This window comes from Oryctolagus cuniculus, chromosome 4 (genome assembly GCF_051225735.1).
Source record: "Oryctolagus cuniculus isolate XC-2025 breed Fujian yellow rabbit chromosome 4, ASM5122573v1, whole genome shotgun sequence".
Lineage (NCBI taxonomy): Eukaryota > Metazoa > Chordata > Mammalia > Lagomorpha > Leporidae > Oryctolagus > Oryctolagus cuniculus.
In genome coordinates this window covers 102,690,640-102,706,045 of record NC_142870.1, presented here as the reverse complement: position 1 = coordinate 102,706,045, position 15,406 = coordinate 102,690,640, and the positions used below count along the sequence as shown (strand labels likewise).

Below are 15,406 nucleotides of genomic sequence, written 5' to 3'. Positions count from 1 at the left end.
ACTTGGGCCATCCTCCACTGCACTCCCGGGCCACAGCAGAGAGCTGGCCTGGAAGAGGGGCAACAGGGACAGAATCCGGCGCCCCGACCGGGACTAGAACCCGGTGTGCCGGCGCTGCAAGGCGGAGGATTAGCCTAGTGAGCTGCAGAGCCGGCCAAAAAATATATTTTACAAATACCACAATAACTTATTAACAGGAAACTGGCTTAGAGAAATACTACTTACTAGCCTTTATTCTTCTCTAACATATAGAAATTCTCAATATATACAAAAGAAAACGAAAGAACAGAGTTATAATCTAGACTTTTAAAATCAGCACTTCCTTGTATTAAAAGAAGTTGCAGGGGATGGTGCTGTGGTACAGTGGGTTAAAGCCCTGTCCTGAAGCGCCAGTATCCCATATGGGTGCTGGTTCTAATCCAGCTGTCCCTTTTCCAATCCAGCTCTCTGTGATGGCCTGGGGAAGCAGAAGACGGCTCAAGTCTTTGGGCCCCTGCACCCACATGGGAGACTCAGAAGCAGCTCCTGGCTCCTGGCTTCAGATTGGTGCAACTCCGGCTGTTGCAGCCATCTGGGGAGTGAACCAGCAGATGGAAGACCTCTCTCTGTCTCTGCCTCTCTCTGTAACTCTTTCAAATAAATAAAATAAATTTTTTTTAAAAGTTGCATCCACCAATCTACTTTCCCCATAAATACTTCAGCTTGCCTGTTAGCTCAATATTTTTTAAAAAGATAGTTATTTGAAAGGCAGAGTTACAAAGAGCATGGGTGGGGGGAGCGGGAAGGGAAGAGGAGAGAGATGAAGAGATCTTTGCACTGGCTCATTCTCCAAAGGGCCACAATGGAAGTGGCTGGATCAGGCCAAAACTAGTTGCCAGAAACTCTATTCAGGTCTCCCAAGAGGAAGACAGGAGCTCAAGCACTTGGACTATCTCCTTCTACTTTCGCAAGCCCATTAGCAGGGAGCTGGATAGGAAGTGGAGCAGCCAGGATGTGAAGTGGTGCTCACATGGGATGCCAGCAACATTGCACAACAGTTTAACCCATAGGCCCCAACTGTTAACTAAATATTTAATATGTTTTTTGTTTAGAAAAACTGCATGGATCTGGTGCTGTGGTGTAGCAGGTATCCCATATGGGCACTGGTTCGAGTTCCAGCTGCTCCACTTCCAATCCAGCTCTCTGCTGTGGCCTAGGAAAGCAGTAGAAAATGGCCTGAGTCCTTGGGCTCCTGAACTGTCGTGGGAGACCCAGAAGATCTGGCTCCTGCCTTTGGATTGTGGCCCACCGGGGAGTGAACTAGTGGATGGAAGACCTCTCTCTTTCTCTCTCTATCCTTCTCTGTGCAACTCTGACTTTCAAATGAATAAAAAAAAATATTAAAAAAGATTTATTTAAGATTTATTTATTAGAAAGTCAGAGTTACAGAGAGAGAGAGGAAAGGCGTGCGGGGGGGGGGGGGGGGTGTCTTCCACCCGCTGGTTCATCCCAAATTGACTCCAATGGCCAGAGCTGCACCAATCCAAAGCCAGGAGCTTCCTCTGGGTCTCCCACATGAGTGCAGGGGCCCAAGGACTTGGGCCATCTTCTACTGCTTTCCCAGGTCACAGTAGAGAGCTGGATCAGAAGTGGAGCTGCCGGGACTTGAACCAGCGCCCATATGGGATGCCGGCACTGCAGGTATGGCTTTACCCACTACGCCACGGCACTGGCCCAAATAAATAAATAAATAAATAAATAAATAAATAAATAAATCAAGAAAGAAAGAAAGAAAGAAAGAAAGAAAGAAAGAAAGAAAGAAAGAAAGAAAGAAAGAAAGAAAGAAAGAAAGAAAGAAAATCTGCTATAGAAACTTAGGCTGCTGTCTGGAATGTCCACATTCCATATCAGTGGCTGGCTGAAGTACTGGCTAATCTTTTTCCAGTCCAGTTTCCTGCTAATGCATGCTGGGAGGCAGCAGATGATGGCCCAAGTGCTTGGGTCTCTGTCACCCAGATGGGAGACCTGGATGGAGTTCTAGGCATATAGGAGATGAATTCGCAGATAAAAATACCTCTCTCTTACCTTCCCTCCTTGCTCTTTCTAGATGAAAAAAATTTTTAAAAAGAAAATATTACCTAGCTGTACTACTTAATAAGCTTTTTTGTTTAATTTGAGAGGCAGATTATACATAAGACAGATGGATAGTGTTCCCATAAGCTGGTTCACTCCCTAAATGCCCACAAAAGTTGGGGACAGGGACAGGGCCAAGACCAAAGCTAAAAGCCAGGATCCAAGAACTCAATCTTAGCTTATACACGGGTAGAGGACCCTAACTACTTAAGGCATCACTGCTACCTTCCAAGGTCTGCATTAACAGGATACTGGAGTTAGGGGTCATAACCAGGAACTGAACCCTGGTTTTCCAATGTGTGATACACGCATCTCCCTGTTAGGCTGAAAGTCCACTTTTAAAAGTCCTACCCCCATTCAATCAGTTCTGACAAATGCTTATACCAAAGTAATTCGACTCCCCCCTCCCACACACCACTCTACAGAATATTGCAACCCCTCTAGAAAACCTCCACAGGATCCACTTAATCCCTGTCTTTTGTATCCTTTCCTACCCCAGCCAAAGACTTTTACCTTTCCCACCATCACATGCATAGTAGATTGACTGTCTGTTTTTAGGACATCATATACATGAAATCACATCATATACATGAAATCATGTCCTATTTTATGTTAAGACCATACTCAGCATGATGCTTTGGAGAGTAATCCAAGTTGCTGCAGATAGCAACAGTTTTGTACTATTACACAATAGTATTTTGTTGTACAAACGGCACAGTTTGAATATTCACTCTCCTGTCCAGTCACCTGAGCAGTTTCCACTTTAGAGATCAGCCACATAATTTAGCATAGTTTATAAGCAGAATTTGGTATACCAACTCTGTGGTTATTTTCTTTCTGAAATTTTCCCCTCCTTCCTTTCTTGTCTGCAATATTCTGCAGCTGTTAAGATAGAAGAAATCATAGAACACAGTCCAGAACTAACAGGAGTCTGCCTTCAAGCAAAAAGCCATCAAAACAGGAAACACCAATGCCATTCCCTTCGTCCGAGAATGCACTCCAGTATGGTTTCTACTTTTTGTTTTGTTCTATAGAGTTCTACTGAGGTTTTACCATATGTTATGTAGAGACTGTAGTTACTATTGTTGGACGATTCGCCCCACAGGAGCCAATATATTTTGTAATTATAACTCTCTACTATTCTTTCTAAACATATTTGTTAAGCATTGCAACTGACATGAATATTTCTGCTTTTTCCTCCTGAAAAGCTTAATTGAGCACATGTCATTTATCCAAAAAAGCCCAATTATACCAAGAAAAATAAACCACCATGGCTAACAGAAATTTGGCACAAAAGTTAATAGATGCCACTTGGAAAGGCTGCATCTCATAACAGAGTGCCTGGGTTCAAGTCCCTCCTCCACTTCCAATTCCAGGTTCCTGTTGACATGCTTCCTGAAAGGCAACAGATGATGATCTATGATCAAGTACTTGCATTCCTCCCATGTGGGAGACCAGGCTGTTGGCAGGCATTTGCAGAATGAACCAGCAGGTGGGAAATCTCTCTCTTGCTCAGTATCTCTTCTTATGAATGGATAGAAGCCTCTGAGAGCTACAGAGTATGACACACACACACACATACATACATCATAAATGGGAAAAAAAAAAGTCCAGAGGACAGAACCAGCGTGAGTCCTAAATTCATCTGAAAACATTCATGTGGAATATATGCAAGGAAACAGCAGATTCTTGGGAAGTGACTGAACTGCCAGGGCTGGCGCTGTTGCTTAGCTGATAAAACCACGCCTGCAGTACTGGCATCCCATATGGGTGCCGGTTTGAGTCCCAGCTGCTCCACTTCTGATCCAGCTCTCTGCTACGGCCTGGGAGAGCAGAAGATGACCCAGGTGCTTTGGGCCCCTGCACCCACATGGGAGACCTGGAAGAAGCTCCTGGCTTCGGATCAGCTCAGCTCCAGCTGGTGCTGCCATTTCGGGAGTGAATCAACAGATGGAAAATCAATCTCTCCCTGCCTCTGCAACTCAGCCTTCTAGATAGAGGGAGGGAGGGAGGGAAGAAAACTGAACTGCCACTGGAATCGTGGCCCACAGGTGAAAAAATTCCTGTAGTTTGAGTCCAACCAAACTGATCATGTTTTTAATTTTTTAAAAGTTTAAAAAATCACTCTGTACAACCCAAAATTTCTTAGCACACAAAGAACTAGGAAAATCTGACCAAGTCTCTAAGGAAAAAGACAACAGATGCCAAGCTTGAGATGATCCAGAGGTGAGAATTATTAAACAAAGATGCACTTGAGATGACAGAAAAACAATTCTCAGAAGCAGGAACTATGAAAAAGAAATGCAAAGTTTACAATCGAAAAAATATTAGACAACTCACAGTGCATAATAGCTGGGTTTCCTGAACAATACAAACAGATGAGAATGAAATGCTAAATTTTAATAAAATAAAACTTTTCTGAAACAACCGTTTATATCTCTAATTCTCAACAGTCATGAAAAAAACCTAGACACCTCTTCCACCAAGATGTTGTCATCCTTATTACTCTATGCCTCCTGAGGTCAGGTGAAGGCTCTCATGATGCACTTGAAGAACACTTATTTCCTACGTATTCTATGTTTCATAGAATTGAAGAGAATGCTGGACTGCAAATAAAAGCTGGTTCAACTATGACAAAGTACACATTATGGCATTAATTCTCCAAGGATTAGTTCCTCATTTCTAAAATGACTCAACGAGTATCGAGAACTTACTTTGCTTTGTAGTTTACTCCAAAGATCTAATTTTAGGAACTCTCAGAAGGTCATTCCATTCTGCCCAGATATTAGCATTAGCTAAGTTCTTCATTGTTCTAACTACTGGTTTCTAGTAGAGAACTGATAGATTGGGTAGCTATGACAAGCAAAGCCTAAAACACAACCATCTACTGTAAACCACATTACAAAACATAGGACTACTATACAGTCATATGGAAAATCCAAAATAGAATCCATTCTTTCTTTTTAAAGAATCAATTTTTTAAATTTATTTCATAGGCAGAGTTAGAGAGAGAGGGAGAGACAGAGAGAGACGTCTTCCATCTGCTGGTTCATTCCCCAAATGGCTGGAATGGCCAGAGCTGGGCCGATGCGAAGCCAGGAGCTTCTTCCAGGTCTCCCACATGTGTACAAGGACCCAAGGACTTGGGCCATCTTCTACTGCTTTTCCAGACCATTAGCAGGGAGCTGGGTAGGAAGAGGAGCAGCCAGGATTTGAGTCAGCACTCATATGCGATGCCAGCACCACAGGCAGAGGCTTAACCTACTAAGCCACAGCACCAGCCTCCAATTTATTCTAATAATATATTCTAGTTAACCCAATGTAGCTAAGATCTTAGAATTTCTTGTACAAAAGTCCCCTACCCTCAATCCACAGTTTCCCTTTGGGGTTTCAATTACCAGCAGTCAACCACAGTCCAAAAATACTCCATGGAAAATTCTAGAGGTAAAATATTTTTAAAATAACTTTCACTGCAGTGTGCTGTTATTATTCTGCTTTACTGTCAGTTACTGTAGTTGACTTCTTATTGTACCTAGTTTATAACGTTACCACAGAGGCTGGCATTGTAGCGCCAATGGTTAAGCCACCTCCTGCAAACACTGACATCCAATACTGGAGCATCAGTTCAAGTCCCAGCTGCTTTGATCCAGTCCCCTGCAAATGCATCTGGGAAGGCAGCAGAAGATGGCACAAATGCTTGGGTCCCTGCCATTATCCATATGCGAGAGCAAGATGGAGTTCCTGGCTCCTGGCTTTAATCTGGCCCAGCCCCAGCCATTACAGCCATTTGCAGAGTGAACCAGCAGTTGGAGAAAGAACCAATCAATCTGTATATCTCTGTGTCTCCCTCTTCTGACACTTCACCTTTCAAATAAATAAACATCTTAAAAACAAACAGGGTTCAGCCCTATGGCACAGTGGGTTAAGCTGCCACCTGCAATGCCATCATCCCATATAAGTGCTGGTTCAAGTCCCAGATGCTGCACTTCTAACTCAGCTCTCTGCTAATGTGCCTGGGAAAGCAGTGGAAGATGGTGTGAGTGACTGGGCCCCTGAACCATCAACATGGGAGACCTAGATGAAGTTCCGGGCTCCTGGTTTCAGCCAGGACCAGCCCTGGCCATTGCAGCCATTTGATGAGTGAACCAGTGAAGGCACATCTTACTCTCTTTCTCTAACTCTGCCTTTCAAGTAGATAAATGAATCTTTAAATACAAACAATTTTCATAGGTATGTATATACAGGGAAAAAAAACCATACAATCTATATGTTTCAAGTACTATCCAGTTTCAATACCAATGAAATATCTTAGAATATATATTCCCTGTGGAAAAGGGATGACTATTATAAGCCAGATTTTTAAATTGAGATATTTAACATTCTTACAGTTACATTTCAAAAATTCAAAGTGTTTTTTTTATTTATTAAAGATTTTATTTATTTGAGAGGTAGAGTTATAGTTAGTGAGAGGAAGAGACAGAGAGAGAGGTCTTCCATCCACTGGTTCACTCCCCAAATGGCTGCAACAGCTGAAGCCATGCCAATCCAAAGCCAGGAGCCAGGAGTTTCCTCCGGGTCTCCCACACAGGTGCAGGGGCCCAAGCACTTGGGCCATCTTCCACTGCTTTCCCAGGCCATAGCAGAGAGCTGGATTGGAAGAGCAGCAGCTGGGACTAGAACCGGTACCCACATGGGATACCAGCGCCACAGGCAGAGGATTAACCTACTGCACCACAGCGCCGGCCCCTCCAAGTATATTTTATATCTGAGTAACTGTATTTCCAAGTAGTTGCCTGTGGCAATCATACTTGGCAGCAAAGATCTATACCCTCACAGGAGTCAAAGGGTTGAGAAAGGGAGCCAGTAGCTAACACTCACCCAAGCAGTTCAAGATCTCTACACAAAAACTCCACATTGGTGGTATACAGAGATGTCTGCCCCGTTACTTGGCATAGGGGAAGTCTTAAGTTTGTTTTTTGAAACAGATTTCCAACTCTATACTATAGTTATGCCCATAAATTTTTTAAAGATAAATAGCTTAGGCAATGTTTCAGAATAAGTGAATTAAAAAGTGCTTATTTTTACAAAAACTGCTATCTGTTCTATCCTACATGCAACTGCGGGAAAGGAGTTTTGTGTAAGGAATATATGAAAAGACACTATGAAACACAATACATTTCTCAAGTGACTGGTGAAGGAGAAATAAAGCATGCTTCAAAAATACAGCATTCAACAAGAAAATTTATACAAAAGTTGACATTATAATAAAATGCTTTGTTACAATATACAGTTTCTGAAATTATAGCTAAAACATGAAATCTCCACTTCGTATGAAAATAATCAAAAGTTTAAGTAAATAAGCAAGTAAGGAACCCCTGAGATCGGCGCTGTGGCTCAGATTAAAACACTGGCCTACAGTGTCAGCATCCCATACGGGCACCTATTCCAGTCCCAGCTGCTCCACTTCTGATCCAGCTCCCTGCTAATGTGCCTGGGAATGCAGCAGAGAGATGGTCCAAGTCCTTGGGCCCCTGGACCCATGTGGGAGACGAAGAAGAAGCTCCTGGCTCTGGATCGGCACAGCTCCAGCCACTGCAGCAGACAGAAGACCTCTCTCTTTTTCAAATAAATACAATAAATCTTTAAAAAAAAAAAAAAATGAACCCTCCAGGCATTTCTTAATGGATGTGACTTTTTTTTTAATGGACACAACAGCTTTAATGAACTCAAAATATTCCCATTAAATATGTGACAGGAAATGAATGCCTAATATATAGGGAATATAGTGAAATAAGAACCTTAATATTCCAATCTTTTTTTTTTTATGATCTTGCTTGTAGGAGACAGCAAATCATAAGAGAAAAGGAGAGGCATAATGATGAATCTTTCAATAAACTAGGAAAAAAAATTAAAACACAGAACTGAAATTAACTACCTTAACACAGAACTTGAAGAAGCAAACAGCACCTCCATAAAACTGAAAATTCCTACTTTTACACACTAACTAGTGTGTTAATTTCTTCTCAGAGCAAAAATTAAAATCATGCACTATTATTCACCATAAGAAGAGATGGGAGGGAGAATGGAAAAAGACCCTCCAAATGGCTTTGACAGACCCATGAAATAAGCAATAACTAACCTTGTAAGACTAAATTTAATACAGTATGGATAGTTTGAAAAGTTGGGAAAACTTAAAAATAGGCCAGAAAATAATGATAGGACATCTTGTGTTTTCACATCACTCCATTAAACATCTACCCCTTTATCTTCGGTAAATGCTCTTGCACTCACACTACTCTCCTTAAAGAGCTTTATTTTATTCCTTGTTTAATATTAACTACTGGGGGCTGGCACTGTGGCATAGTGGGAAAGCTGCCACCTGCAGTGCAGGCAAAACATATGGGCGTTGGTTCGAGACCTGGCTGCTCCACTTCCAATCTAGCTCTCTGCTATGGCCTGGGAAAGCAGTTTTAGATGGCCCAAGCCCTTGGGACCCTGCACCGACATGGAAAAACTGGAAGAAGCTCCTGGTCCTGCCTTTGGCTCGGCGCAGCTCTAGCCATTACGGCCATCTGGGGAGTGAACCAGCAGATGGAAGACTCCCTCCACCATCACTTTTCTGTAACTCTGCCTTTCAAATAAATCTTTAAGAAAATATATTAACTGCTAAGTACCTATAGAGCAAACACCAAAATTACTTGAAGGATGAAAAAGGAGTTTTTAAATTAAAAAGTAACTCAGCATAACAAATTCTACTATTGTATTTAACATAACAATTACATCACATTACGGAAGAATCCAAACTTCGCCTTTCAAGTGATATCACAATCTCTAAGATTCCATTTTAGACTGTTATTTCAGTCTCAGCTCACCTAAGAGTCTAACAACAAAACCATAAAAATAAAATACAATTTTAATTTGCTTCTTCCTTATTTTTCCTTGCTTTTACTTAGTTTGTTTAAATAAAACAAAACAAAGCAGAACAAAAAGCCCTAAAGGAGACAGACATTTGATGCATGATTTGGGATACCTGTATCCAATATCCAGAGTGCTTGGATTTGAGTCCCCACTCTACTCGGTATCCAGCTTCCTGCTAATATGCACCCTGGGAGGCAGCAGGTGATGGCTCAAGAACTTAGGTACCTGTCACCTACATGGGAGGACTGGATGGTGTTCTTGGCACCCATCTTCAGCCTAGCACAGCCCTTAAGGCATTTAGGGAATGAATCAGCAACATGTATATGTGTGTGCATGTGTGTTTCTGCCTTTCAAATAAAAATTAAAAATTTGTAAAAGCCCTAAAAGAGTAGCCATTGTACAGCAAAGGGTTAAGTGCTGGTTCGAGTCCTGCCTACTGGGATTCTGGTTCAACTATCTGCTAATTGTCCAGAAAGTCAGTGGATGATGGCCCAAGTACTCAGAACTCTGCTAACCACGTAGAACAGACCGGGTTCTTAACCTGACACAGCCCTGGCTATTAGGCAGTTGGGGAGTGAAGATGTGGATGAAAGACTGGTCTCTTTCTTTGCCTTTCAAATAAATATTCTTTAAAAACAAACAAAACACTCAAGACTGAGGTTTTTTTTTTTTTTTAAATGTAACTCTCTTACTGTTGATTTGAAAATCAGTTCTCCATAAATTCTCAACCAAAACACATTAACTTACAGATATCACACTGACAAATGAAACAGTAAAAGAGATCACCAGCATCTCAATATGCACCACATTGTTCCCTGACAGCTACCCCTCAGAAGGGCAACAGTTCTTTGGGTTCTTATGCTCAGTCTGGCAATTGGTCAAAACTTACTTTTATCAGTTCTTTTAGGATAAGCAATGTTAACAAAACACATCAGAGTAGTTATGAAAGAGTGAATCACATTTCCACTGACAAATAGAATTGCTCGTGGACTAGAATACTTGCTGATGCCACAGAGGCAGCAGGGCCCCCATGTACTGTTTCCTTATCACACAGCTTTAAAGCAGGTGGGCAGCTTCATAATTCAAAGCAGATCCCTTCTCTGGCAACAGGTCTGGTCAGGGATGAAGGGCTGAGGAGCTGAGGCTTTGCCCCACCCTCCCAAGCTTAACACCACCTAGGAGGAATGGAATGTGGTAGACAAATTACCCCCAGCTTCCTTGCCCTTAAGTGGAACAACTCAGAGGCATGTTCTTTACTGTCACCCACAGGTGCCCATGTGACTGAAGACTCAATTGCCCCTATATATAAAACAATAACCTGCTCTTTTGGGCACTCTGTACTGCTATCCTTATCTTGCCTCTCTCACCTCCCTATTCCCCAACAGGAACTTCCTGAATTCACCTTTCAATTTATAGTTACTTAAATTAAGGGAAATCATACGTAAGACAACTGCTCAACATGTTTTATTCTTAGTTGGGAATTTTGTTGTTAATCCAAGTTAATTTTTACAAGTTAATGAGATGACCAGCAATCAGAACAAAAGGAATCAAAAGGACATAAGGAATTGCTCAACAAGGTTGATGAGATTTCTTAAAAATCAATTTATCTTTGGAATGTCTCAAAGAAAAAGGCATGCAAATCATTATAAAACATTTGGAAAGATGCAAACTGGAACTACAACAGATATATCTGCACATCTATATTCATAGCAGCCCTACTCATGTCAGTCCAAAGGTAGAAGCAATCCAAATGTCCATCAGTTAACAAAATGAGGTTTGAACCTGTAATGGAATAGCTTTCAACTTTAAAAGAGGAGTAGGTATTTGATCTAGAAGTCAAGAAGTCCGTGTCCTATACTGTAGTGCCTGGGTTCAATTCCCAGCTCTGGTCCTCTATTGCAGCTTCCCACAGACTCTAGCAGACCTCCTAAGCAGACCTTAGGAGGCAGCAGATGACAGCCCAAGTGGTAGGCTTCTTGCCACCTAGAATGAGTTCCTGCATTGAGTTCCCATTTCCAAGATATGGGTTGGCCCAGCCCTGGCTACTGGGGGGATTTGAGGAGTCAATCAACAGATGGGAGTTCTGCCACAGCATGCTAACAGTATTGTCATTACACAATTTTTAACAGTCTATCTCTTCCACAAACATCAAAATATTAATGAAATCATGATATATATTATTAACTTCAAGTAATCCCAGTGTAAGGAGTCCCAGTGTAAGGAGTGGCCTGGGAACATAGTGGTTCAAGACCACTGTACCTGAATTACAGTTCATTACATTATTCTGACCATAGATCTCTTTTTTTTTTTTTAATCATAACTCTCTACCTTAGCATATGTTAGAAATTTTAACTAAAAAGTCACAATAATACACAGCTGCTGGCCAATGTGTCTCATTAATAAAATCACAGAAAGCAGTATGAAACATTTATATAGGAAAGTAGCTATAAATCATGACTTGTATCAAAGTGAAAAAATTCAGACAAGAAGCAATGTTATGAATCCTTCATGGTTTTTATAGCAAAGACAATGGTTGTAGTGGTGGCAAGGGTAACTGTATATATTTCCAGAAAGCATTCCTTTACAGCATCTACACAGAAAAAAAAATTATGATAAAAATAGTAGACCCCCTTATCTAAGGGGGATATACATCCGAAGACCCTTAGGGAATTCCTGAAAACAGCAGACAGTATCAAACCCAGGGCTTGAACATACTATTTCTTTTTCCTATATGCCCTGCAGTGTTGCCACAAGGTATTAAAACAATCTGTCCTTTCATGTTTTATGCTCTGGTGCCTCCTTTGCATTACTTCTCTTGAACTTTGGGGTCATTACTTGAACACAAACACAGATATCCAGACAGTAGATCTAAACACTCCGATTAGCTACCACGTGACTCATGAATATGAATTTGCTATACAAAAAGATGATTCAACTCTGCTGCAGGACTGATTATGATGGTACAAGATACTATCATGCAATTCTGAATGATGTGCAACTTAAAACTTATGAATTTCTTACTTCTTGAATGCTCCATGTAAAATTTTTGGAACATGATTAACCCCAGATAACTGAAACTTTAGAAAGCAAACTGTATGAACTGCTACAGTATGTAACATAGGTTTTAACCTTGGCTAGTGTGACATTTCTAAGATTCATGGATAAACCACAATTTTGAACTAATACCTATAAATTTACTGGGCAAATATGTAGGTATAATTTGTGTCCTCAACTGTGACCCACTTTGTTTTAATATTTGCCATCTTCATCTCTAACACATATATACATACATGTGCTCACATACACATAAAACAATAAACTTAAATTTCTGTGATCACAGCTGTAGCTGTGGCAAGGTGGGTTAAAGTCTTTCAGAGGCAGGCAGGTGCTATGGCGCAGCAGGTTAATGCCATGGCCTGAAGCACCGGCATCCCATGTGGGCACCGGTTTGAGACCCAGCTGCTCCACTTCTGCTCCAGCTCTCTGGGTCATCTTCTACTGCTTTCCCAGGCTATAGCAAAGTCCTTGGGCCCCTGCACCTGCATGAAAGACCGAGAAGCTCCTGGCTCTGGATTGGGGCAGCTCCTGCCATTACGGCCATCTGGGGAGTGAACCATTGGATGGAAGACCTCTCTCTCTCTCTCTGTCTCTCCTCTCTCTGTGTAACTCTGACTTTCAAATAAATAATAAAATAAATCTTTAAAAAAAAAAAAGTCTTTGAAAGGCCAGCATCTCATAGTGGAGTGCTGGTTTGAGTCCCAGCTGCTCCACTTCCGTTCCAATTCCTTGTTAATGTGCCTGCGAAGGCCAAAGATGGCCCAAGTACTTGAGTCTCTGCCACCCATATGGGAGACTAGGATGAATTCCTGGCTCCCCAGCACTGGCTGTTGGGGCTATTTAAGGGGTGAATCAGCAGATAAAGGATGCCTTTCTCCCTCTGTTGCTTTACTTCCAAATAAATATTTCTTTAAAAATTTTCTGTGTTTGTGACATAAAAATGATTTCAGGGATTTAACTAGCAAATGTATGAGATGATCTAATCTAAAATAGTCAATGCACTGCTACAAAAAGAAAACCAAACACATGAAGACAGGAACTCAGAAGAGATAGGTGGTTGTATAGCACTGGCACCTCAGACAACCATCAGATCTACATAGCTGATCATCAGGTGAGACATTCCATAAACCTTAAGACTTCAACAACTAACAGGTTTAAAAGGTAAACTTCAAACAAAAAAAAGACACCTCAGATGCCTAAGTTGATTTACCATGGAGCTGCTGCTTAAGAGAGAAATTCTGCAGTGCTCCAGGGGAAATATCTTAAAGAGGATTAACGTATTACCTACGCAATCTAAAGAACCAAGTGACTGCTTCATAAATTAATGAAAAAACTTCTCATTTTTGTTAAAGTTGAGCAAAAATTTTACTTTCTTCAAACTCCCCTAACTATGGCTGAGGGAGAGAAAGGAAGAAGGAGAAAGGGAGGAAATGAGGAGGACACAAAATAGAGGAGGAAGGAAGGGACGAGGTTAATTTTTTTCTAGCAAGAATTCAGAAGATAGTTCAGACAGACGAAATTCTCTTATCAACATACTTTCAAGTTCATCTTTAAAACAATTTCCTGGTAATGTTTTCAGATACCTCATTTATTCTGGTTCCTGTTACCTTTTAATAGTTACTTTTATTCCAGATGTATACATCTATTTTTTCCCACAAAATTCTATAAGCCTGAACCAGTTTCTATAGCTCTCTGATTTTATGTTTAAACTTTAAGTGAAAATAACTAGAAATCCTAGTAAAGGACTATAAAATATTTTTAAGCAAAAGTTACTGTTTAAGTAATTATTAAAAACATAAAAGTTCATTCTCCTGTTTACTGACCCCAAAATACATTAGGTAAGAAATTACCCTACAGCTAGAATAACAGTTGGAAATTCAGCCCAATTCCATCATCTAATTTTTACAAGCATACTTGTTAAAAAATCAAATGTTCCTAACGTATTCAGAAAATAGCACAAATCCCAGTTTCTACAGAGTTCTTTCTGATATATCACATGGTTGACATTTCAATATATTATACAGTGAAAGGTTTCTAAGAAAATCTTTGTAAACAGGTAAAATGCCTCTCCTTAAAATTTTCATTAAATAAAAACCGGTAGAATTTTAGCAGCTTAGCTGCCCATTAACCAAAACCATTATGATAAATGCAATACCACAAAACATTTTATTAAAATGATGGACAAAACCAAAAGAGCTATAGCTGCCACTGATTAAGAAAACACTATTCACAAAATATAGTTCATTTGACAAAACACAAGACAATCACTGTATTTTTCATCCTGATAACCATACCTGAAAGATTACAAAAACTACAGAGCATGGATATTGTCAAGGTGGGTGTTTTTTAAATATCAAAAAAAAAAAAAAAAAAACTTTAAATAACTTTAATTATATATATTTTAAATATCTATTTTAATTATTAGTTTGGTAAGATATGTATTTTGTCAAATTGTGAAACACCTTTGCGATTCTAAAACAAGAATAATAAACAGAGTGATTAAACACACTCTGACATTATGAGTTGGAGGGAATCTTACCATTGGCAGTGCATTGATGTGGGAATGTGCAACTGAATATCCGGTACCGCCAATCACAAGTTGCTGTTGCTGATGCTGAGAAAAAGGAAAGTAAAGTATTCAGTGTGCCCTAAAACAAATTCCATTTAAAAGACTTTCCATACCAAATGTTAGGTATTAGTTCATACTTTTTACGTATTTAAGCTCTTCATCAGCAAATATCTTTCTTCCCCAAGCAACTGCTATCATAAACAACAGCAGCAACTTTTGAGTGCTTGCCGAATACGAAGTAAGTCTTTAGACCATTTCTGAGGCTTATACAGTGATCAGAAGGACACTCAAAGAGATGAATTTGCACAGACGGTGCACTCACCCTCATGTAACTCAGGCAAAAATTGCTACATTAGGGTCTGGGGTCCAACATGGCATGTTAATAATATTCTATGATCAACAGCCATAAGCATAATATAAACTTGCATTCTACATAAAGATCTAATTAGTTTTATATGTCCATCAAAATTCGCTATCCTTTTACTCTTCAGAGTTTATATTTTATTGGGTTTATTCTACCTTCTCAATTGATAAAGTCCCAGCAACTTATTTTTCATGAGTCTTTCTCAGATATGCAACTGGCTCCATCTGTGACTGTGTAGAGTGACAGAGTGCACAAAGGAGTGATCACAGGGCCAGAGCAGTGGCTCACTTCGTTAATCCTCCACCTGCGGCGCCAGCATCCCATATGGGTACCAGGTTCTAGTCCTGGTTGCTCCTCTTCCAGTCCAGCTCTCTGCTGTGGCCCGG

At 40.5% G+C, this 15,406-nt stretch overlaps 1 protein-coding gene across 8 annotated transcripts in view; it reads right to left on the bottom strand.

Annotated features, from left to right (window-relative positions):
* TBL1XR1 (TBL1X/Y related 1) overlaps positions 1–15,406 on the bottom strand; it is a 182,665-nt gene that overhangs the window by 77,665 nt on the left and 89,594 nt on the right. For 6 of the 8 annotated variants that reach the window (XR_016232546.1, XM_051818788.3, XM_089330908.1 and 3 more), the window contains exon 2: positions 14,627–14,701. The exons of the other annotated variants lie outside the window; for them this stretch is intronic. The gene's annotated coding sequence lies outside the window, so the exon portion shown is untranslated. The remainder of the gene's footprint in view (positions 1–14,626; positions 14,702–15,406) is intronic. 8 annotated transcript variants of the gene reach the window in all.